Genomic DNA, 24,689 nt, shown 5'->3' on the forward strand with positions numbered 1-24,689 from the left:
AGCCTGCGCTCCGCAACGGGAGAGGCCCGCGTACCGCAAAAAAAAAAAAAAAAAAAAAACAAAAACAAAAACAGAAAACGTTTAGCATCACTAGCTTCTAACAAGAGCTACTCAAGGAAAAGGGCAGGCAGTGTGGACTCTCCCAAATACCTCTAAGCCACCCGCATCCATCCTCTCGCCTCTCCATCCTGCCCTCTACTAATGCCAGCCACCTTCCTTATCATCCCCAAACGGAGTCGAAAATAAATCCTCATCTAACTATATCCTCTCGCCTCTCCAATTCCATCCCCTCTCCAACGGTGGACGTCAGTCCTGCCAAAGCCCAACCATTCTTCCTGGGAGTGTGAGGAGATACTACTCCTGGACTTCCAACTGGAACATCCTAGGTTTCACCTTGATTTAGATTTGTCCTGAGATTAGAAAGAACACTGAACACCGAAGTCCATGCTATTCCTTGCTTTGCTAATACTATTTCTAACTCTGTGCCCTTGGACATGTCACTTAAACTCATCAGTTCCTAATCAGTACCGGTTAAGCTGAAAACTAGGGTATCTCCAAGAGCTCTTTGCAGCTCCCATGTCATTAGCTCCATGACATCAGTGACAAAGGCTAGCACATCAACTCAGTGACCTGCTTCCTGTCATACAAATTTACCCACACAGACTATTGGACAGAACACAGCAGAGCCGAAAACTATCCTGTTTTCTCATTGATGGGGGTGGTCCTTGCATAAGTAACGTTGAGGACTGGCTGAACTCTACCTTCATAAACTCCAAGCCCGCCTACGAAGAAAGCATGTGACATGAGGAATGTTGTCTTTTTTTTTTTTTTTTTTACAATTTAGCTGCTAAGAAGCCCTGGAAATAGCACATAGCAGCACACAGTAGCATACAAACTAGTTAGCCAGGAAGAATAAGATGAATTTCCCTGCTCTCCTAAGAATTGAACTATTTCATTCCGGGATGCTAAAAAGGAATTTTTTTTTTAAACAAGTCTTTGCATTTTATGAGATATTAGACTCAGTGTTTACAAGAGTGGTGCTTAATCTCAACTGCCGCTGTTGTCACCTCAGGGAGGGCTAGTTTTGCCAAGAGCCACGTGGCTGCTCCCCTGCCATGAAGGAAATAGGATGAAGCTAAGTGGCAGGCTCTTGTAATAACTGTATGTGCCAAGACAGAAAATCAAAGACTCCAACTCACCAAGGCTCAAATGCTTAAGACTGAAAAAAAAAAAAAGAAAAATGACCAACTGTACATCTACTAATATAAGTGGACAAAGGATCAACAGCATGGATCACCTCTACCCACAAATAATTCCTAAACATATTTGATGGCCCTTGAAAACCTTATAGCGGCTCAAATGACAATAATCTACTGTAGAAGATAAAGATGGTCCAACGCTGCTCCCCAAGAGGACGGGTGTTTTTACAATTTAGCTGCTAAGAAGCCCTGGAAATAGCACATAGCAGCACACAGTAGCATACAAACTAGTTAGCCAGGAAGAATAAGATGAATTTCCCTGCTCTCCTAAGAATTGAACTATTTCATTCCGGGATGCTAAAAAGGAATTTTTTTTTTAAACAAGTCTTTGCATTTTATGAGATATTAGACTCAGTGTTTACAAGAGTGGTGCTTAATCTCAACTGCCGCTGTTGTCACCTCAGGGAGGGCTAGTTTTGCCAAGAGCCACGTGGCTGCTCCCCTGCCATGAAGGAAATAGGATGAAGCTAAGTGGCAGGCTCTTGTAATAACTGTATGTGCCAAGACAGAAAATCAAAGACTCCAACTCACCAAGGCTCAAATGCTTAAGACTGAAAAAAAAAAAAAGAAAAATGACCAACTGTACATCTACTAATATAAGTGGACAAAGGATCAACAGCATGGATCACCTCTACCCACAAATAATTCCTAAACATATTTGATGGCCCTTGAAAACCTTATAGCGGCTCAAATGACAATAATCTACTGTAGAAGATAAAGATGGTCCAACGCTGCTCCCCAAGAGGACGGGTGAGCAAGCTTGCCCAGGAGCAATTTCCTAGCATCCAAAGACCACTTTCCTATTCCTAAAAAAATAATAGTAATGCTTCTACCAAGAAGGAAAATGCTTTGGGGGTGCTTTTTATCAGAGCCACAGGAAACAATAAAAACTTACTGAGTGTATTCTAATGCTTTCATTGTGGTATTGTGGAATAGTAAAAAGAGCATGCTATGAAGATAGGCACCCCTGAATGTAAATCCTCATTCTACCATCTCTCCGTGACCTTGGACAAGTCCTTATCCTCTCTGAGCCTCTGTTTACTCATCCGTAAAATGAGAATAAGATTGTTATAAGGATGACATACAAAAGCAACAGGTCCCTTGAGATCTGTATCTATATCTGTATCTACATCTATCTATCAGCTCCTTTAGTTTCCTGAAGAACTGTATTCTGGAGAAAATAGAGATGCAGATCTTTTCTTTAAATACTGGTTCTAAAAAATGAAATCCACTGAAGTAAAACCCAGTTGCAGTCAATCAAATATGACACAAGAGAAATACATGAGAATCAGCATAAAGAATGCTACCAGTTACATTCGCACACGCGCCAAAAGAGAATTCCTTAGCTTACCATTCAAGACCCACATGAGTTCTGCCCGCGGCAATCTCTCTGGGCTTCCACGTTCCCACAGGCTTTCCCACCTATAAACCTCCCCTAGCACCATGCACTCTTCTGAGCATTTCTTGCACTGGCTCACCTGCAGGCTTCTGCTCTTAAACTAAACACCCCACCCACTACTTTATATCAACCATCCAGCAATCGCTCAATTCCTCAATCCCTACTCCTTTCTTAAAGTTTTCCCTGACCAGCTCAACAGTAGCAACAGCTAGTCATTTGGCAATGATTTATCATGTTTAATATTTTTTAGTGTAGCTAGGAAGGTCCTCTGTGATTTATTCCTTGGTAAATCTGACCTTGCTCTGGGGTGTGGCAAACTCGTACAGTCTTTGGCAAAGTGATTCCAGTACTAAACATGTGCTACGGAGAGTTTATATATGTGTACTAAAAGAAAACACATAGAATCTTAGTGACCCAAGTGGATATTATTACCAACATAAATTTCCTCTATGATTGACATAAATGACCACCTGACACAAATGACTCCTGTTTAAAGAAAAATTGATGCAAAATAGAAACAAATTTAGAAGTACAGAATTGAACTAAAATTTTGTTAAAGAATTTATTTAGCAGAATTTCTACAATCACAGTTAGATAAGACCCTCAATGTTGAGTGGAAATACCAAGGAAAGTACCACTGTTGGTGTGGGCATGTATAAATGATGATTTTAACATCTGATCTGAAAAGCAGAAGTTTTGGTAAAAGTACACCTGTTTATATCAAGGAGGTTCAGAACTGACTCTGAGGAAAAAGTATTATCCTCTGACTCACCAAGACCACTTCCTGAAACACCCAATGTTTTTCTTGGAAGGAAGGATATAAAGTGCCATTTCTTTCAAACACTGATTAGACAAAATTGAAGTCCAACACAAAATGGACAAAAGACATATATTTTCCAAAGCCAAACAGGTTTCAAAGTGGAGACCATTCCATAAACATATATTATCTTGTCATGAAAGGGAACACTTTAAATACAGTCAGAAATGAATAATCCAAGGTATATTATAATGAATAAACCACTAACTACGTACACATATCCCTCTTTATACCATAATCTCTCTCTCTCTCTTTTTTTTTTTTTATTGGCCGCACCGTGCAGCGTGTGGGATCTTAGTTCCCTGACCAGGGATCAAACCCACACCCCTTGCAGTGGAAGCGTGGAGTCTTAACCACTGAACCATCTGGGAAGTCCCTATACCATAATCTCTTAATGATGAAGAAACATTATGATTTTAATTCAGAAAATTAACTAATGTCTTTGGCTTAAAAACAATCATTTTTCTTCGAAGTAATTACTTTCTCTTCTCTGAATCACCTGTGTGGCCAGTATTTAATAAAAATTTACAAAAACAACAGGTAACACTTATTAAGTGCTTATATGGGCCAAACCTTGCTATAAATTCTTGGCATGCATTAATTTCTTTGATAACCACAACTCCTCTAAGAGGTAGGTACTCTTATTATCTCTATTCTACAGATGAGGAAACTGAGGCACAGAACAATAAACCACCTTGCCCAGTATCACACAGTGAGTACGTGCTAAAACCCCAAACCCAGGCAGACCAATGTAAGAGCCCAAACTCCCAGTTTCTGTGCTCTGTGTGTGTGTGATACCCCTGCCCATTAGAATGCTTGCCAAAACTTAAAAACACTTAATCACACACAACACACACACACATATAATTACACACATATACATCTGTATAAACATTTCACATTTACACAATCCACGCCGAAATCTATGTATGCCCTTCTATGTTACTATTATATCAATAGGATATGGGTACCAATAATACCAAGTCGTCAGTCTAGAAGAACAACTACTTAGATAAGCTTTAAAACATTCCACTGGCCCAGATACATTTATGTCAGTCTCACTTGTTTTTTAGTTCTAAAGCATTGGAAACATCTCACAGAACTGCAAAAACACCAAAATGATACCGCCCTGGACACAGTCCATGGGGGAGAAAAATACACATAACATTTCCTTCTTCAAAATAACAAGCAATTAAACTGAATCTTGCTGTTTGCTTCCTTTTGAGTAATCTAGACTGGAAAGAGTTCAAATATCTGACTCTGGCAGTATTTTGCTTCCAGTAGAAAGATCATCCTTTAATATGCCACATCAGCTAATAAGTGTTTCCTCATATCTATAACTGACTCATAGAAACTAGCTTAAATATTAAATGACTGCCTATTTCTAGTTCTAAACATTTGAAAAAGAAATTCCTACTTAGCTAATGAGGCAGAATAAGCACTTTGAAAAGAGTCATACCACCCTGACCTTCAGATTATAAAGGGGAAATGTAAGAAGGGGAACTTTATCCCAGAAGGGTGAGGCCCTTAAAGCAGCAGCCTCAGGAAATATATTTCCAGTGTTAATACCACTCTGGAGGTGCTGAAGATTCAGGGGTGCTTTTGGAAGCCTGCAGGCCTAGTGTGATTTGAGGGGCAAGACAGAGTCCTCCTGCTTCCTTACATGATACCATTTACCCAAGGGATACAGTGAATGAAATTCCTACCACTGGAAATTTATTCTTTTGAATTAAGCATTTTCATCCCTAGGAACCACGTTTAAACTACAAACACTTGTGGGAGTAATAATGTATTATGTCATTAACACTTAAGTATAACTTATCAGATACTTTCTCCTAAGACAGGAGAAATCTAGGGTAATGTGAGGACATTACCGATGAAGTCAGTATGCCCAGAAATGTAAGAAATCTGCCCAGAAATGGAGCAGTAGCAAACTACTGAAGAAAAAATTTGCCTGCTTGATACTTTTACATATGAAAAGATATATTCAGTTATTAATAATTGCTGAAATTATGAAAGGAATTCCAGCTTATAGATGGAATGATTACTTATTAGAGGCAGACATTCTATACAGTGAGCAAAACCACGTAAGAAATTCACTCAGTATTTTCTGTCTACACCTTCCAGGGGTTGTGCTTCACATGAAGGCATATAAGAAACACCATGGTTTCTCTCCTTCAGGAGCGCTTAGTTGAGCGAGACATATGCAAAGAGGTAATTACAATGCAACTTAGCAAATGCTACTGTCCTATTATAAACAATGTACAATACTGTGAAACCATCAACCTAAGGCAGCTGTCAGTAGGTTTCATCTGGGAGGAGACAGTAGAACCAGGTGTTGAAAGACAAAGGAAGTGTGTCCATCAGCACATGTACGGGTAGGAGAGGACATTCCAGGCATATGCAAAGCATGGTATGTGGAAGGGCATGGTTTTTAGGGAATAGTGAGATATTCAGTGTGGATGCAATACAGGGTATATGAAAGATGATGTGGCAGAGAAGAGCTTGACATGAGGTTGTGAGGGGCCTGGTAGATCATGTAAAGGAATTTAGACTCAGTCTTTATGGAAGCAGCAAACCAGTGGAGGCAGTAACAGTCTTACTACTAATTTTAATAAAATCACTATGGGGGCATTTTGGAGGGTAGACTAGATTAAGAAGCAAGGTTAACTAATTTTGAGATAATTTTATCTGTTTCTTTCATTCCTATGGGAATCTCCCCAATTGTATTCTGCTTTACACATATATATATATTTTTTTTTTTTTTTTTGAAAAATTAAGACTCACCTATGTCATTCTCATAATGTCTTCAGACTTCTGAATTCCCCAAGGAGAAGCAGGAAGATAGTGTTAGTGTAACTCAGTGGTCCCCAACCTTTCTGGCCTCCGGGACTGGTTTCATGGAAGACAATTAATTCTTCCACAGACGGGGGGTGGGGGGAGGGATGATCAGGCGGTAACGCGAGCGATGGGGAGCAGTGGGGAGTGGCAGATGAAGCTCTGCTAACTCTCCCACTGCTCACCTCCTGCTGTGTGACCCGATTCCTAACAGGGGGGTTGGGGACCCCGGTTTAACCAAGTTAAAATGTGCCTATCAATAACCTATAAGGACACAGGTCACATTTTCTAGAGTTACTAGTTACATAAGAAGCCCAAGGGAGCTATATTCATCCTACTTTAGAAAAGTTCATTTAAAAAATTCAGAGACTGGGAGTTCCCTGGTGACTTTGTGGTTAGGATTCCAGGCTTTCACTACTGTGGGCCCAGGTTCAATCCCTGGTTGGGGAACTGACATCCCACAAGCCACGCAGCGTGGCAAAAAAAAAAAAAAAATCCAGAGACTTAGGAGAATTGAAGATTGGTTTTCACTTTTCATTTAAAACATTCCTTTAATGGTGTGGCCACTGTGGAAAACGATATGGCAGTTCCTCAAAAAATTAAACACAGAATTACCATATGTTCCAGAAATTCCACCTTTGGGTATAGACCCAGAACTGAAAGCAGGAACTCAAACAGATACTTGTACACTCACAGTCAAAGCGGCATTATTCACAACAGCCAAAGGGTGGAAGCAAGCCAAGTGTACATCGACGGATGAATGGATAAGTAAAATGTGGTCTACATATACAGTGGAATATTATTCAGCCTTTAAAAGGAAGGAAATTCTAATACATGCTACAACAACGGATGAAGCTTGAGGCCGTTAAGCCAAGTAAAATAAGCCCGTCACTAAAGGTCAAATACTGTATGATTCTACTTATATGACGTACCTAGAGTAGTGAAATTCATGGAGATAGAAAGGAGAATGGCGGTTGCCAGGGGCTGGCGGGGTACAGGGGGTGATGAGTCGTTATCCTCTAATGAGTATGGAACCGTCTGTGAAGATATAAAAGTTCTGAAGATGGATGGTAGTGACAGTTGCACAACAATGTGAAGGTACTTGATGCCCATGAATTTACACCACAGATGATTTAAATAGTAAATTGTATATTATATACATTTTACCATGATAATAAAAAAAGTAAATGAGGAAGGAATAAACTGCTGCATGTCTGTGAGGCCACAGGTATGGCTGCCTGGCCTGTAATGCTAGATCTTACTGCAGCTGCCTCTGTAATGGAGGATGCACCAGGACATCAGGGATTTCTGTGGCAAACACACACACACACACACACACACACACACACACACGAATTAAAATCATCCTTACAATGCTTTGTGAGTATGTGTGTGATCATATAAATATACGCATACACATGTGTATATATACATATTTTGATTTGAGGTAAATTAGATTATCATATATTCTACTTTAATAAAGATCAAGAAACACAATCCTTAATTTACAAAAGCAATAAATTGAACTGCGTGTTGGGGGAAAAAAAAAAAAGAACTGGTCCAGTTTCACCAACTATTGATTTCTTGTCCAGCTCTAACCTTACCTGGCGGACCCTCTTACAAACATCATTTCTCAGTGACCCTTAATTTTCTCATTACTCAAATGAAGTAGGACTCTATGTCCCACCCCCTACACACCAATCTCACAGTATACTAATGGGATAAACTAAGGCAATGTATATATAAAATTATTTTAACATAGAAAATGATTTGGAATAGATACGCTCTTTTACAAAAGGATCATTTGACTTATGAAATGGCTCAAAGAATTTTTTTTTTTGCGGTACGCGGGCCTCTCACTGTTGTGGTTTCTCCTGTCGCGGAGCACAGGCTCCGGACGCGCAGGTTCAGCGGCCGTGGCTCACGGGCCCAGCCGCTCCGCGGCATGTGGGATCCTCCCGGACCGGGGCACGAACCCGTGTCCCCTGCATCGGCAGGCGGACTCTCAACCACTGCGCCACCAGGGAAGTCCTCAAAGAATTTTTTAAAAATTCCTCTGCATTTTTCACTTTTTAAGTAAGCATTCATATAATCTAACATGCTTACAAACGTTGAGGAGAACATCCCCTGAACAAAATAAAATATATCAGTATTCCTAAGGGGGTAAATATATATATATTATTTATATTATATGAAAATAATATATATATAATATACACATATTCAATAAGATGGCTTCAATGGTCAAACTTTTAAAGTGATAAGATTTAGAGTTTGCTTTTATAATTAATTAGTCCATTATTAAGTTCCATACCAAATATCAAAAGGAACTAGAAAATGATATTAACAAAAGTTGACTCATTTAAAATGGGTAAGAAACATGTCTGTAACTTTAAGAAAGTTATCATTAACTTGATGTCTTATGGCAAATCAACTGTTAACTGCAGGAGTTAGTCCCTGGAAATAAGCCGAGTGACACTGACAATATGTAACTCAGTCATTTTAATACTTAAGAAACATTCTGTTTAAAATAAACAACCAAGAGTTTTCCAAAAGTCAGTACCACCAATCGCCCTCCTAACATACCTTTGAAAAACATTCTTCAGGGGGCAGCAGGTGTCTGTTTTCCTCACTGATCAAAACAAAACTCACAACTCTTAGCAAGTATTTACCTTATCTGCTAGCCAATATTTCTCTTTTTGTAAGGAAATAGACTTTTGACATCCAGTATGAAATTCCTCAAACCTCACGTTAAACCCCAAAAATCCAATACTGTCAACTGAAGTTCACTAAAGTTTAAGCTCAAACAAAGCACAGACAAGTTTATTATTAAATTCTTATATAATCAGCTGTACATGTATTGTTTTCACTACTTGTGGCTCTTTATTTTAACTCAGAAACGAACATTTCAGAATAACCCTGAAATATTTTCTTTCCTTCTGTCTCCAATTCCCATTCTCCTTCCCACCTAAAGTGACCTTCTCGTTCCTTAAGGGTTGTAAACCCCTATTTCACCTCCATCTTATGGTAAATATCTTGTAGAACAGTCCTTCTAAGTCTATTACAACTTGATTTCACCCACTTGGGAAATAGGCAACTCTCTCTCCTTCTCTTTCTACTTTATAAATTCCTCAACGCATCCAACCTGTAAGTGAAATTATCTCAATTTAGGAGCTCAGATTTGATTTTGAAGAATCAAGCTCCACAAATAGGAAGGATTTCAGTATCTAACTTCTTAATCAAACCTCTAAGCCCGATTATCATGTGTTACTTGGTCACCCGGTGATCACTCAGAGAACCTGGGATCACGTGTTCTAGTACAGAACACCCTCCCCCCTCAGCTGGTTATTTTTAGAAAAGAAGCTGTATTCATTCTATCTCAGATTCAGTCCTGGCATTGTAATAATGCCAATTCACTTTTCCTCCTTAGGACCAGATGCAGCTGAAGCGGTCTACATTCCTTTTTCCTGCCTTTCTGTTCAGACTCTCTCCAGGTCGAGCTCCATTCAGATACTTTGACAGCTGTTAAGAAGGTTTGGGAAAGCTGGGCTGCCAGTGGCCTAGAGTAACCTGGGATTACCAACAATCTGAGAAGTTTAATGTAATTAGGTGAGCTTCAGAGAGGAGGGGAGTAGGCTTCACCCAGGCAGGCCCTGTGCTCACAATTATATCATGAATTTCCCAGCGAAATGTCTGTTCAGTCTTTGTTCATTCAGTAAATCTTGGTGAGAGCTTACTGTGTGCCAGCAGGTACGTCTGAGGCTGGACAGACAATGATGAACAAACAGATATAATTCCTCTTCTCAGAGTTATTAGGAGATACAATGGCCTTCTGTGATCATCCCTTGAATAAGCCAAGCTCTTTCCATCCTCAAGGCCTATCACACTCTGTCTGGAATAATTATCGTCTTTGTCTTTGGCTGCCTAAATCCTGTATCTCAGCTTAAATGACCTCCTGGGGAACTATTCCTCTGACCCCTCCAATCTGTATTAGATCCCTCATTGCATGTTTTCATTGCATCCTGAAATTTTCTTCATAAAAATTTACAATTAGACATATGAGCCAATATTTCTTTAATAATCTGTTTTTCAAAGATAAACTGCTACCTGGTGTATACTCTCTATTGACGCAGAATACACTTTCCTATTTTGTACTTTATATTGAGAATATTTTACGTCTCATCTTTCTTTTAGGTGAATGTTATTTTAAGTTTTTAATATGAAGCTTGAATTTTCTGTTCTTTAAATTTTCTCTATAGCTCTTTACAATTTATCCAAAAACCTTCCTTCAAATGCAATTTTTATAATAAAATTACACAATTCTCGAACCAATTCTATTTTTTGTGTGTACAACTTGTGTTTTTTAAAGTATTTTAGATACTGGCTAAAATGACTACCAATGTCTATATCTGATATCTAGATGTTTTCAAGCCAGAATTCTGAATAGACCATACTCAATTTTTACAAATAAAGTTTCTCTACCATATTCTTATCTGGAGAAACCCAGACAAATATGAATCCCACTACTTAATAAATGTGGAGGCTTACTTAGCTTCTATGTGCCTAGTTTCCTCATTTGTAAAGTAGTTATAAAATCTTTCAAGGGTATGAGAAATAAAGTATACAAAGTCCCAAGCAAAATATCATACTAAATAAATATCAATTCCTTCCTACATGTGGAGAAAAAAGAAAAGGTCCACGTTTGAAAATGTAGCCCTCTATGAAATATAATACCAGTTTCCATTACCTAATCTGATTTCCTAAAAGGAAACAAGTCTAACTTTTCCTGCTTTATGGGCTATACTTCAGGGCAGGGGTTGACAAGCTTTCTGTAAAGAGCCTGGTTGTAAATATTTGGGGTTTGTGGGCCACATATGGTCTCTGTCAAGGTTCTCTGTTTTTGTTTTTATTTTTAATAATCTACTAAAAATGTAAAAACCATTCTTGGCTTGAAGAAAAACAGACTGGGCACAGTTTGCTAGCCCCCGATTTAAATTCACAGGTGCTAATCAGTCCTTCCTTATCCTCTTACCTGTATAATATCAGGCTCTTAACACTTGACGGAAAAATTGCTCTCTCAACTATTTATCAAATCTTCAGTTTAACAAACACTAATTAAACACTTGTTTATATGCAAGGTGGTATACAGTAACTGACTACCTAAAGAAAAAAAGACACATCACATGTTGTAAAAGAAGTGCCAATAAAGCCTTTGGAAGCTTTCCTCTATTGTCACCTCTCTTCTTCCTCTTTTTTTTTTTTTTTCTTTTTGAGGCTACTACTAATCTGGATTTATAGCATAACCAATTTATGTTCATGACCTCGGGTTTCTCTCCCTATAATCCTGAGTTGAAATTGGTGCTAGCTTGAGCTCCTTGATGAGAACCTGATCAGGCTTCTTATACCATAGAGTTAGAGGTCCCGTACTGCCCCTGCCCATCCTCCATCAGGCTCTGTCCTTCCAGTTCTGATATATTGTTATAAATTCACTTGTTTCTCCCCCGACTTCCAAAACAATCATTTCTTCTTCTCTTCCCTAGTTCAGCTCACCTGATCTCTAACTGTCCAATTTTTCTCCCTCTTCATGTATAATCCCAATGGAAAAAACTCTGAATTTGGCGTCAGAACTAGTTGTTATTGTTCTGCCTCTGACAAACTGCATTTCTTGGCCTGAGTACCTTTGTTTTTTCATCTATCACAGGGGTAAAAAGATGGCCTGTGATGCCAGTCACACACAGGTGAGGGCAGAGGAAATAATACATGTGGAAGTTATTTATCTATAATCTACAGAGTACTCTAAGAGACAACTGAGATCTCCGGTTCAGAAGTCAGATGTGATTCACGATCTGGCTCTGCCGTTTATGTTTATGAATTATCGACCTTGGGCAAGTTAACTAACCCCTGTAAGCCTCACTTTCTTCATCTGTAAAATAAAGGCAGTAATAACATCTACTTTACAGGGTTTTGTGAGGATTACATGCCCTAATCCATGCCAAGCAGTTATCATAGTGCCAGGCACATAGTAAAGTCTCACAAAATGTTAAACATTATTATTATTTAAGGGTAAGCCACTGGTCCCTGGTCTTTTAGGTTCAGTCTCTACGTGCTTCTAAGCATATCTATTTATTCCACAGGTAATTTTATGCCCTTTTTCTACGACACTGGTTAAACAAGTTCTCTGGCATTTTTCTCTGTTGCACTGTGTTCCTCTTCCAGGGATTTTTTTTTAGCGTCTCTCACCATTCAAAGAGCGGGGAGAGGGAGGGTAGAAATGAAGGAAAGACAGACAGAGAGAGAACTGTCAGTTCACACGCTCTATGTTATCAATTAGTACAGTCAGTCCTGTTATAATGCGGCATATGTTCCTGAAAAATCATGATGCTATGCAAAAGCACATCGTGAAAAGCCCAGGACTTAGGGGAAAAAACAGCTGTCGGTGACACATATAAAAAAGAAAAGAGCCTAGTAAAGACCCTAGCACAGTTTTTCATACGTTAAATGGTTAAAAAAATAAATAAAAACTATAATAAATATAGCATCTTACCTTACAAAAGACTTGAAGTGTGCTTGTGGAATTGCGTGTCCAAGGGTTGCAGCTTGTGAGTTATTGTGCAGTGGTAGAAAAAGGGTTATCTGAAATTGGAGGGAAAGTTATGAAAACGAAATATGGGTGGTTGTGATTCATGACATGCAGTGAAGTCAGGGAGCTGGAAGGCGTCTGAGGTGTGCGCATGTGCATTTTGTCTATTCCTGTGTGGCTCAGTTCAGCTAGGTGAAATGGCCTGTGTTCACCAACCAACTAGGTGAAAATAACATAAAATCACACATAACGAATGTGAAATTTGTTCTACTCAAATTGTTCCCTAATATTAATAATGTAGGAATAAATTCTCATTTTCAAAACAAGCATGATAGCAGAACTGACTGTATTTAGCCCCGAACTGTGAACTCCTGAAAAACATTCTCTGACTCAGAACCATAGTCACTTTTCCAAAGTCTGTGTTACCCTTCAATTTCCTATCAGTCCAAAGGCTTTACCTAGAAAAAGTTGTTCTTTCCTTGTCAGTATTAAGATACTACACATAATCTAAATCATTTTTAAACTGCATCTTTGATTGTTTCTTCAGCTTTCCCTGCTGGGGAGATGATGTCCTATCCCCAAACATCCATGCCAACAGAGGAATTAAATGCCTCGTAGTCAATTACTCACTGCCATGGCATGACATTTATTCAATTGCCAAATATTTACAATGAGCATCTACTAAATACATGGAAACATAGGAGATATAAGATGAAACCACATCCAACCCATCATAGTAAGAGACAGAGACGCAGCTCAGCGGATCATTCAAAGTTAGGCTATGCTACGTAGGAGGCGTAAAATATTACAACACATGTAAAAATAACGGTAACACAAGACAGAACACGAAGCACCTTAAGAAAATATAGCAAGTACAAAACAGATTAGTTTCAATGTTGCAAGAGGGGACCAGGAGAAATTTAATGGGCCTGATTAGTAGACCTTAAGGACGAGGTAAATTTGCATATGAGGGAGGCACTTTCTTATTGTGGCATGAGTGAAGGAAAAAGCAGGACATGGAGGTGTAAAGCATAAAGATAAAGAAGTGTAGGCCAGGGACTTCCCTGGCGATCCAGTGGTTAAGAATCTGTGCTTCCACTGCAGGGGGCACAGATCCCTGGTCAGGGAACTAAGATCCCGCATGCCGCATGGTGTGGCCAAAATAAAAAATAAAAATTGAAAAAAAAAAAAGAAGTATGGGCCATAAATTAACATATATGACTACAAGTGATAAGTTACGTACCGGACTTTGAATCTGATATGATGGGAAATGGGAAAGCCACAGACAACTTTTAAGCAGAAGAGTGCAACATCAGCTATGAATGGGCAATGGGGAGCCCAAAGGGCTTTCAGAGATCCTGAATAAGTTAAGAGACTTCATTCAGAGTCTTTGGACGCCAAGCCAGAGCAGCAGGAGGGCTTCCCCAACTACAATCCCAGGCTTTGTGTCCAAGATTGATATTCATGGCTCTACTTAATGGATACTAACTGTGTCATTTGGTCTGGCAAATTGTATAAAAAAGTGGGGAAAAAAAAAGAAAAATTACCTACAAAATGAAGGAAAAGTATTTTTTTAGAAACAATGAAGGAAGACAAAGAATGCAATGCAACCTACAGTAATAATAGTATTGTCAGATATTTCAATCTGACCATTAGGATCATATAAATAGTGAAGTGAAATAATATGGTTCTGAGTTACATCTAAACATCTGACACAATGTATTTTTAAGATTCAAGAAACTGTATACCAATGTTCCTAAAAGCAAGGCATTCTTGGACAAATGTTCATGTGAGATCTACAGCAAGTTTAAGAAACATACACGCATTTCAACTGAGATTTTACATTACCAAGTACAGAGAGACAATATTTTATAAGTTTCTTTAAAATTTTAGAAAATACATTGAGAATTAAAACTACGACAAGTTTCAGCTAGTCAAATTCCCAAACCTAGTTAGTATACTGTATACAGAAGATTCTGTATACAAAGCCCATAAATTTTAACTAAAATAAGAAGTATAATTTTTCATATAGCTGAAAATATCATTTTAAGTATCCACGTGTCAAATTAAACAGTTAAAAACATACACAAACCTCAACTCTAAAATAAAAAAGAAGTTTTAAAGAATACTTAATGGTTTAATTAAATTAGAACTATCCTATAGTGTAAATGATCAAAAGAATGTATGATAATCTACCTCATTATATCACCTGCACAAAAATTTTATGCAATTCAACTAAGCTATTATTTAAAAATCTAAAATAGAATGAGCTGACTTGGAGTCCTTCCAAGGCAGTTCCCTTAAGTAAACTTCATACCTACCTTGATGAATTAATGACACATGATTTCACTGAAAAATAAACCAAAAAGGAGACCTCTTTACACAATTTATTTCAGAATTATTTACATAGAAAATGAGTCTAAACATCTTATCCTCTCCAGAGTCATTTCCTCTTATATGCAATTTACTTAAACTGAAGAAACTGTTTCCAAGTTTAGCTTCTGAAAACCAAAAACCTCCTTTAAAACACTCTAGGTACAGTAGGTACAGGGATATCCTTCTTAAGGTGAGAATAGGTGTGTCAAAAGACAAAAAATTTTACATACCGTTCCCAGAGTATGATTCCCAGAGTATGTATGAGATTTGTACTAAAAGTGATTCCGACATTTGCCTTGGAATTTTGGCCTGTAAAGCTGACAAAAGCTTTGTAGCTAGGGTAAAAATAAATCAATCCATAAACATCTCAAGGAACCTCATTTTTTTTAGCTGACAAAAAGCTGCAAACAATGCTTGTATAAGGAGTTCAAACTTGTGTGAATTGATAATACTCCTTAAGGTGTAGAGAGTCTCAATAAATAATAGACACATTACAGGAAAATGAATATAGCCAAGAATCCATTTCCAAAAGGGTCAATACAGCCATAACCATGGTACCCGAACTCAAGAAGGCATGATGTAATCAGTTATTTACTTTTGTTATGTACTACATTGTGATACACTATTATTAGCTCTCCTTTGTTTTTCTGTAGTATAAATCTTAATTTATACTTGAACTTAATTATTAGTAAGAGAACAAAAAGGCTCCTCCTGAATATTAAATGTAACAAACAAATCGATAAGAACTACAAAAACAGTAGATCTCTATGTATTGAGAATTATACATATTTGCCATTAAACTCAAATTTTTTATTTAAAACACCCTACATATAAAATTATGGTGTGTTATGAAAGAGTTTTATAAAAAATTATGGATTTTTGGAAAGAGTTGTGTTTTGAAAAATTCCATTAATTGACTATTTAAACATTTACAAGATCCATTAATATACATGGATTTTTAAAAAAAACACTTTAAATACACATATTCACTACTTTTTTTGGTCCCAAGCAAAATGTTTACACAGAAATTTGGCAGTGTTAAGTCTGGACTCAAAGCCAATAACAACCTAAGAAAACTGAACTTGGTAATAAGCACATTTTCATAGTAGAACTAATGGTGTATAACTATCCAAAGCAGTTAATATTTATAGGAAAATCACAGTATTCTGCATACCAGATTAATTTTAAAGCAATTTTAAGAAAACATGATATGTCTGTGCTTTCCCAACTGTTAACAGTCAACAGATTTCTTCTTAGCTATAATTGGGGTGGGGGGGCGGGGAATTAGTCTCTTAAACATCATGACCTAAGGGGAGGAAATCCTGTATATCCCTATCTCTGTAAGCAAGAAGCCAGGAGGCAGGAGGCAGGACCCTGTGGCACCTGGAGTACCAATTTCACCAAGTTCAGAATCCACTTGGAATTCCAAATGGGAATTTACAATATTGTCAAAGAGCTTATTGGGACTAAAAGCATTACCACATGTTTCAAGGTCTACAAATATACTCCATGATAATTATGCCTTTGAGAGCCCTCCTTAGCAAAGAAAACATTCACAAACTCAAACTTACCTACCCTCACAATCCAGGCAGAGCTCCTCTGAGCGATCCTCCAGGCAATACTGAGAGGACATTCCTCTCTGTTCACTCTTGGTGCCAAGTGACCTTTGGCACATCGACATCAGAAAGGGTGGGGCTCGGAGCTTCAGTTTCGACATTGTGCTACACTGAACAAAGTTTCTCTGGTTTCTCCAGGGCGTTAACTAAGACTTCCTCTTCTTGTTAAGTAAGTAAACACAGCCACTACTACATTTCCAAGTCTTCCCTAAAGTGGTAAAGCTTTAAATGGTACAAATACTGATGGGGAAATTACTAGGTGCTCTAAATTTAAACTAACGCCATACAGGTGGGCTATTATTACTTCCATTTTAAAGAGGTGATATCTGAGGAATAGAGGTTAATAAGTAACTTGTGGGAATTCCAGGTGCCACAATACGGTCAACTGAGCTAATGAAGAAGACTTTCCACCATAAATAAACAACACAGAAAAGATGAGAAAGAGTAACACATTTTAAAAATTAAATACACAGTTCCACTTGCAGTAAAGAAAAACCCCCTGGTGCCAAACCAAAGCTAGGACCGATGGCCAAAGTGGCAGTAAGCACAAAAGCAAATATTGCCAGCTGTAGCCGCCAGGAAGAATCACTGGAGTCTCTTATAGCTCTTAGGTCTAATTGAAATTGGTAAGGAGATGCCCCCTAAAGGAATGTGATTAGAAGAAAGTTCTCTCTCAGGAGAGCAGAGTTAGGCTAAATTTCTGGCCTGGCTTTTCTCCAACACAGGATACAACCTGTCCAACCATTTGTAGCAACCCTGATGCCCATATAAGGACAAAATAAGAGATCTTGGGCACACAAGTTGGGCATAAAGTTGGCTCTGAGGTGCTTCCATAAAACTGGAGCCATCGTCAAAGGGCTGCAATCACAATTAAAAACTGGTGAGCGGGACAGGACAAATCCACCCATTGTCTTAGTAAGACTTCAGTGGAACTTGTCTCTGAAAATCTGGGTGAGAGGGCAGGGGAAACGCTGACAACCAGAAATTAAAACCCTAAGCCTGTGTCACAACAGTTCTGAAGTCTGAATCTTATTTGTATGAGAATCTCCAAGCTTAAGAAATTAAGAAAAAAAATGGGTCCTGGGCTTGTGATATCCCTGGAGTATGTGAAATAAACAAACATAAAAATACTTTAAAGTAACACTCCATAAACAAGGCCACGATGGATTTCCACAAGCTAGAAAAACTAAACCAAAACGAAAGCACAAAAGAATCCTCACTGAAGATGACCGTATAATTTAGAAATTACAAAATACGTGAGAAAATGATTTACTGTGGTTGAGCGTTAACAAATACCTCAAACAGAAAATTTCGAACTCAACTAATGTTTTAATATGCAGATGCCAAAAAAGCATAATTATTAAGAGATGGAAGAAGAAAAAAAGCCTATAAATAGGGAACTGAAAAAACAAGCAGGTTTACAACAATCAAACAGAATTTATATGCATATAGATATGCACATTCCTCTGCATAGAGAACCCAAGCGTTCTCATCAGAATTCTGTAACTTAAAAAGGGAACAGCATCACTATAAATAGGTAGGATTTTTAAGCTTGTTTAGAAAAGCACTGATCAATGCCAGAACTCAATGATCTGACAGAACCTACTCACACCAACTTTTCTTCTCTGTCACTTTTCAACCTCCTGGCAACTCTGCCCTACAACTCCTCATTCCTGGAAATTCCAACCCATCCCCCAAGCCATTGGGAAACCTCCAGCACCTTTGCAAAAAAGATGGAGTGGAAACTGTGATGGACTACCCAGATCCCCTTTCACAACTGAAGGATTTCTTCCCCAGCTGCTGTAGTACTGCCAGCATACGGGCCTCAGCTATCAGCTCTCTTCAGAATGGCCTTGGCTGAAGTCTCCCCTTGCAACTTCATGCTCCCCTCCCAGGGCAGCCCACATCCAAAGACTGGCTGACATGGGGAATATAAAGGCTTGCCCCCCTCTCTCCAGCTGGAGACAATGGTGAAGCACCATCCCAGTTTTAGAGCCTCTAGGGGGTCAGATCTCCACCAAGACTACAGGGCAGCCTAACTTCCCCCTCTGCCCAGTGCTAGTTTCTTCCTTTCACTCCACAGCAGTTGATCTCAACAGCACTTTCTGAGAAACTTCCAGGGCACTAATTTCCACCTCAGAGTCTGCATCCTGGGGAACTGAGACTACAACAGAAGAGCATCAGAAAATAAAAAACAAAAAGGGCAGGATATGGGGCAGTGCTGTCAAGGAAGTGAAAAGAATAAGAAAGCCTTGAAACCAGCCAGGAGAACAGCAGAAAGTACTAATGTAATCTCTTTCTTTGATAGTAGAAGGGAAACCCTTTTTCAAAATGAACAATATAATCACAAAAATTCCAACCCAACATATCAGTGTTATCTCTGAACTTGACAGTCAAAAAGGATCTTACGGGGTATTCCAATTCTAGCCCCTGTCAATTTGAAGATAAAGCTTTTAGGCCATGGATCTGCTAAATGCCCAAACTGTTGCTGCTTAGAAATAGGCCCATTTATTCTTTTAAGACATTTACTTTCCCAATAGCAAGTTAACAGGCACATTTAACACCCTGCTAAAACAAGGTTACCAGCAGTGTTGTGTGTGTGTGTGTGTGTGTGTGTGTGTGTGTGTGTGTGTGTACAATTTCTAGCTTTCTTTAATAGTCATGGGAGAATGTGCAGCAACCAAACCTATAACACTCCAAATACATATTTTTCACGTCTACTTCGGGTGAGCTGCCCTCTTAGAAAGGGGAGAGAATCGACAAAAACCCATGAGCCTTGCTTAGATTTGTCCCATATCCCAGTAATATAATTCTGATATGTCTTTTAGTTCTGAATCATTGGTAAAGATGTTAACGATAGTTTTATAAAAGGCTAATCTGGTACAGGCTGGTATATGACTAATCATTATCCAGAATACTAATAAAAAAAACTGCATGGACTAAAACAATATCCATATACACACTCAGAACGCCAATGACATGGGACAAATCTAAGCAAGGCTCATGGGTATTTGCTGATTCCCTTACCCTTCTAATATAGGGCAGCATACCAGAAGCAGTCATGAGAAATATTATATATTTGGAATGTGATAGATTTGATTGCTGTACATTTTTCCATGACTACTGAAGGAAGCTGGAAATTGTGTGCGCGCGCGCACACACACACACACACACACACACACACCCCTCTACTGGTAACCTTGCCCTACATTCCACACTTTGCAACCACGAATATAGAGGCAGACAAGATAAGTTATAGCAAAACCTATCAAACTAAGCCCACTGGATCCAAAAAGACATGAAGTCAGTTACACAAATTGTTAGGACAGTCAAGCAGAATGGATCAACACTGTCACAATCCACTCATCTTGGAAACCTAAGCAGAACTGCACTCTCAGTTCCTCAATTTGTCTTTCATTCCTTCCTCTCCTAAGAATCACAATCTGCTGGGTCTAAGCCAACCCTTCTTCTCCTTCTAACTTTAAAACCTTTTTTTAATGGGAGTAAGAAACTAATGTGCTACAAATAAGAGAGAATCCAAAAGAGGTTTCTAAACTCTAAATTGTATACGTCAAATCTCAATTACATACAAGTTAACGGAGCTGAATTCATATGGGTAGAATGACCAACCAAATGCTGTAACAACTTATCTGGAAGAGGAATGACAGTGCAATATAATTCATATTGGGGGAGAATCAAGTCAAATTATTAACATTTTATAGGCATACAAAAGGGAAAACATGCATGGCATGTGAACGAGAGGAAGAACCAATTTGTTCATATAAAAAAAGATCAAATGAGTCACTACGGGTTTAGAGCTATTGTTTGGACATAGAATCTGGGTTAAAGGTAGAAAACATAAAAAGAGAAGAAAGATACAAATGGGCACTTCTTGGGGTGAATAAATACAAACAATAGGACCAACAATACTCATTCTTCGCATAAGTTATTTAGAAGAGTGAGATCATAATTCAATTTTAAGTCTACAGATGGCTTAAGTCTCTTATTATAAGTTAGGAAAGTACTGATTTAAGAAAAATGAACTCATTATTACTGCAAAATAATGTAATTGTATATAAGTGAATAAAATGGTAGTTTTGCCTTAAATTGGCAAAGTTTAGTTATATATTTGGGAAACATCACACAAACTTATTTGATTACGGATTTTAAATGTCATTTTCAACCTAGAAATCACTGTAGAGTTCCAATAAGTCACACTTTTATTTGGCAATTTCAATCAAAAAGCCAACAAAATTTTGCAAAAAACATGGTGAAAACAAAAGAAAAAAGTGATTTCTCGTTTCTGTTCATGTCCTATAACCAAAGAGAAGTTGCAAAGTGTGAAGACCTCAGCATCGGGAAACTGAACGCTTGTGTTTATGCCCCAGGTCTGCCACTGAATAGCTCTGTACCTGGGCAAGTAACTTAACCTCCCTCCGGCTCCATTTCCTCACCTGTAAAAGGAGATCAACGAGACCAGTTTGTAAACTCTCATTCACATCTATTCTAGAACACTTACCTAATTCAAATTTTAAAATAGAAAATCTACTTAATTAGATTTGGGCTAAAATATAGCAATTGGCAGTTTTACTCTTTTCAACATAAAACGGTTAAGTTTTCAGAAAAAAATAAAATTACCAAATAGTCAGAAAACCTAATGATAAATGAGGAAAAATGTTAGTTTGCACGAGGCCATCTATAAATTCACCTCAGAAGTTACGAAGAAACACTTTACAGAACCTCCAATTTCTGCTGAAAAATTCCCATTTAAATACAGACTCCGCCGAAACACAATAGGTACAAAGAATTTCTGAGAGGCAGGGAAAATGGAAGCTTTTGGCATGCAGTACCAATATCTCCCATCATTATTAAGATTTCACTTAGAGCTTCCTCATTTCACCTGGCTCAGATGGTGCTGGCATTCCACATAACTGGCTGCGACCGCATATCAAAAGAACTGATAGGATGTTCCTTGTAAAACAGCATTTTTTTAAACTTACAACATCGTCCCCCAAACCTATGCTTTCCACAAAAAGTTAAAGTCTAAAAAAATGATAGAACTACTTTAGCCTATTAAAATCATGGGTGCCTTGGGATTCTTAAGTGCCATTTGGAAAGAAAAAGACATCTAGTAATAAGAGTACCAATCCTTCCCAGAGTACTTTTACCTTAAGTCTGTAGCAGTCAGGAAATTATCACATTAGCTAGATAACATAACTTAACCTCTCCTAACTATAATCATGTGCTATAGAACTGGGAAGAAAGGGAGGGAGGACGAAAGGGAGGGGGCAGACCAGCAAATACTGAAAATAACTGTGAATGCTGATAAGGTACTGTCTTACCAAAAAATCAGGAGAAACGCCCAAGTTTCATTTCAAAGCATGTACCCTCTGAAATACTGCACAGAATCATCCTATATATACTTTAACAAGCTAATACTGAGCAACAAGCCTTGAAAAATGAAATCAGGCAGCATTACAATAAACAGAATGAAACGCCTGTTTTCAGAGCAGCAGTTTAGAGAAAGCTGTGTAAATAGCCATTAAAATGATATAGCCTATGTCATCCTTCGAAGATAAAACCTGCGATTAAATTTGCACATCAAATGATCCTTGAAGCCTGTATGTTACCAATAAATAGGGGTGGCAGACGGGGCTTAAATCAGACAAGCCTTGCCAGTGGCACAGAGAGCTAAAGTCATGCAAAGAAAAACCCCTGCAGCAAACACCGAAGCCCAATGCAGCAGGCTCTATCAGTTTTAAAAGTGATTTAACTTCTTTGAAGATCACTGGACTAGAGTTTGCCCAGTCAGCAGAATTTAGTTATGGCCTTCGGCGGAAAAGTGCTAATACAATGAAGGGTTACCCTGGTTGGGCAAAAATATTAAGGGTCACTTATTTTCAGTCGATAAAATGTTGATTCTCCAAACCAATTCTTAATCTTTCTTTAGTTTGCAGTTTCAAGACCTTTTAATGATGGCTCTAACACTAGTCTCTAATTCCCCCATATTCCTGACATGGGGCTATGGAAAACAGACTAAATAAACCTATGTCGAGAGTAGCATGCTGGGGGACGGGTAAATAAATTAGAAGTTTGGTATCAGCAGACAAAACTACTATATATAAAATGGATAAACAACAAGGTCCTACTGTATAGCACAGGGAACTATATTCAATATTTTGTGATAAACTATAATGGAAAAGAATCTGAAAAGGAATACATATATATGTGTGTGTGTGTGTGTGTATAACTGAATCACTTTGCTGTAACTAACACATTGTAAATTAACTATACTTCAATATAAATTTTAAAAAGAGTAGCACGAGTAGTAGTTGTGGTCAAAAGAGCCATGGATTTGAAACCTACAACCTTAATTTTTTCCCCTGGCTCTACCATTTAGTATTACATGACCTTAAACAAATCATTAGTATAAGCAATAGAATACAAAGAACTTGACTTTATGTGCAGAACAGGTAAGCCCTGTTGCTCACAGCTGTATGACTTTGGTCAAATTACTTCACTAAGTCTTTTTTGCTTGTCTATGAAGTGAAAATAACAGAATCTTCTTCATAGAGGCTGAATGAAATAATGCACGTAAAGAGCACAGCACAGTGCCTGATTAACTGTCAGGAATAAATGATAGCTTAAAAACCGTCACTACTTCTCTGAGTTTTCTTTACCTTTTTAAGTAATCTGCCTCAGAAATCAAGATGTTATATCTTAGAATAATTTCCTGTGCTTCACAGTATCTTTATCAGGTCACTAATTATTTAAGAAAGCTGAGTCGCCTCAATATTAAAAGACCTAAGTTTTGTTCACAGCTACGTAACCTTCTGTACTTGCCTTTAAAATCTTTTCACTTTGGTTAAATAGGTATTTCATAATGATCTGTGATCCTATTTGATATTTTTCACAAAACTCCCAAAGCCTTTTAGACCTCAAACTAATTTTGAACTTTCTCAGAGGGTTCCTGGAAAATCTCAAAGGATTTGTCTCTTATCTTATACAAGAGAGGCGTTAAAATAATTAGGTTTATTTGGAATTTAAATGACATGGGAAGGACTGTAAAATAAGACGTGATGATAAACCCTCATAGATTCTATGTGTATGGATATATCCTATTAGTGTAAGTATTCCAGAAATTGTGTGGAGTTCATAGAAATGTGTCAATACTTGTCAATAATTTGCCCGAGTATTAACTTAAATTGCTGTATGCCACGGAAATAACTAAATTTCCTTATCAAATGAACTCTCATAAGAACTTTAACCATGACTGTTTTTAAGTCTTTTGTCAGTCACAGACAGTGATTGTTTTACTCTGATTCTTCCCTGAAAGTTTTTACAATCAGCTACTGTGAGAACACTCCATAGTGACATAACTTGAATACTCTGACACCATGCCACTGGACTGTGTAAGAATTTCCAGAACTAATGAAGAAGCTGATGGAGTCATAGAACTGCTAACCAAAGATGAATCAGAACATGGGACTGAATGAACTGATGTGGATGATTATAATTTTTACGACTTTTGTTTGAAGCATTGCTGGTTCTTTAATGTTACACCTTTCAGATGTAAAGAAATCTTTTTCTCTTTACTCTTAAGCTACCTATAATTCACAGCAATCTGGTAAATTACACCTTTGTTAACAGAATTGAACAATTATCTCTTCTCCCTACCTGATCCCTCCAGAATTAGAAAACTCTCCATGAGTGTTCTTATTTTCAAGGCAATATAGTTATTTGCATAAGTTCAATAAGCATCTGTTCTCCTTGTAACAGGACACAACCGTAAACATTGGCTATA

The 24,689-nt window shown here is 38.0% G+C and overlaps 1 protein-coding gene across 12 annotated transcripts in view; it reads right to left on the minus strand.

Moving 5' to 3' along the window:
* The window catches only part of EPS8 (EGFR pathway substrate 8, signaling adaptor), a 199,143-nt gene that overhangs the window by 98,114 nt on the left and 76,340 nt on the right, over nt 1-24,689 (minus strand). Inside the window, exons 1-4 of one of the 12 annotated variants that reach the window (XM_028491052.2) lie at nt 16,841-16,902; nt 15,215-15,242; nt 12,858-12,946; nt 7,246-7,351 (exon numbers count right to left, since the gene is read on the minus strand). The exons of 1 other annotated variant lie outside the window; for it this stretch is intronic. The gene's annotated coding sequence lies outside the window, so the exon portion shown is untranslated. Of the gene's footprint in view, nt 1-7,245; nt 7,352-12,857; nt 12,947-15,214; nt 15,243-16,840; nt 16,903-24,689 lie in introns of those variants that run through there. 10 more of the 12 variants (XM_028491051.2, XM_028491059.2, XM_028491058.2 and 7 more) reach the window with 10 other exon arrangements.

The sequence above is a fragment of the Physeter macrocephalus genome, chromosome 6 (assembly GCF_002837175.3).
Source record: "Physeter macrocephalus isolate SW-GA chromosome 6, ASM283717v5, whole genome shotgun sequence".
In the NCBI taxonomy this organism is placed as follows: Eukaryota; Metazoa; Chordata; class Mammalia; order Artiodactyla; family Physeteridae; genus Physeter; species Physeter macrocephalus.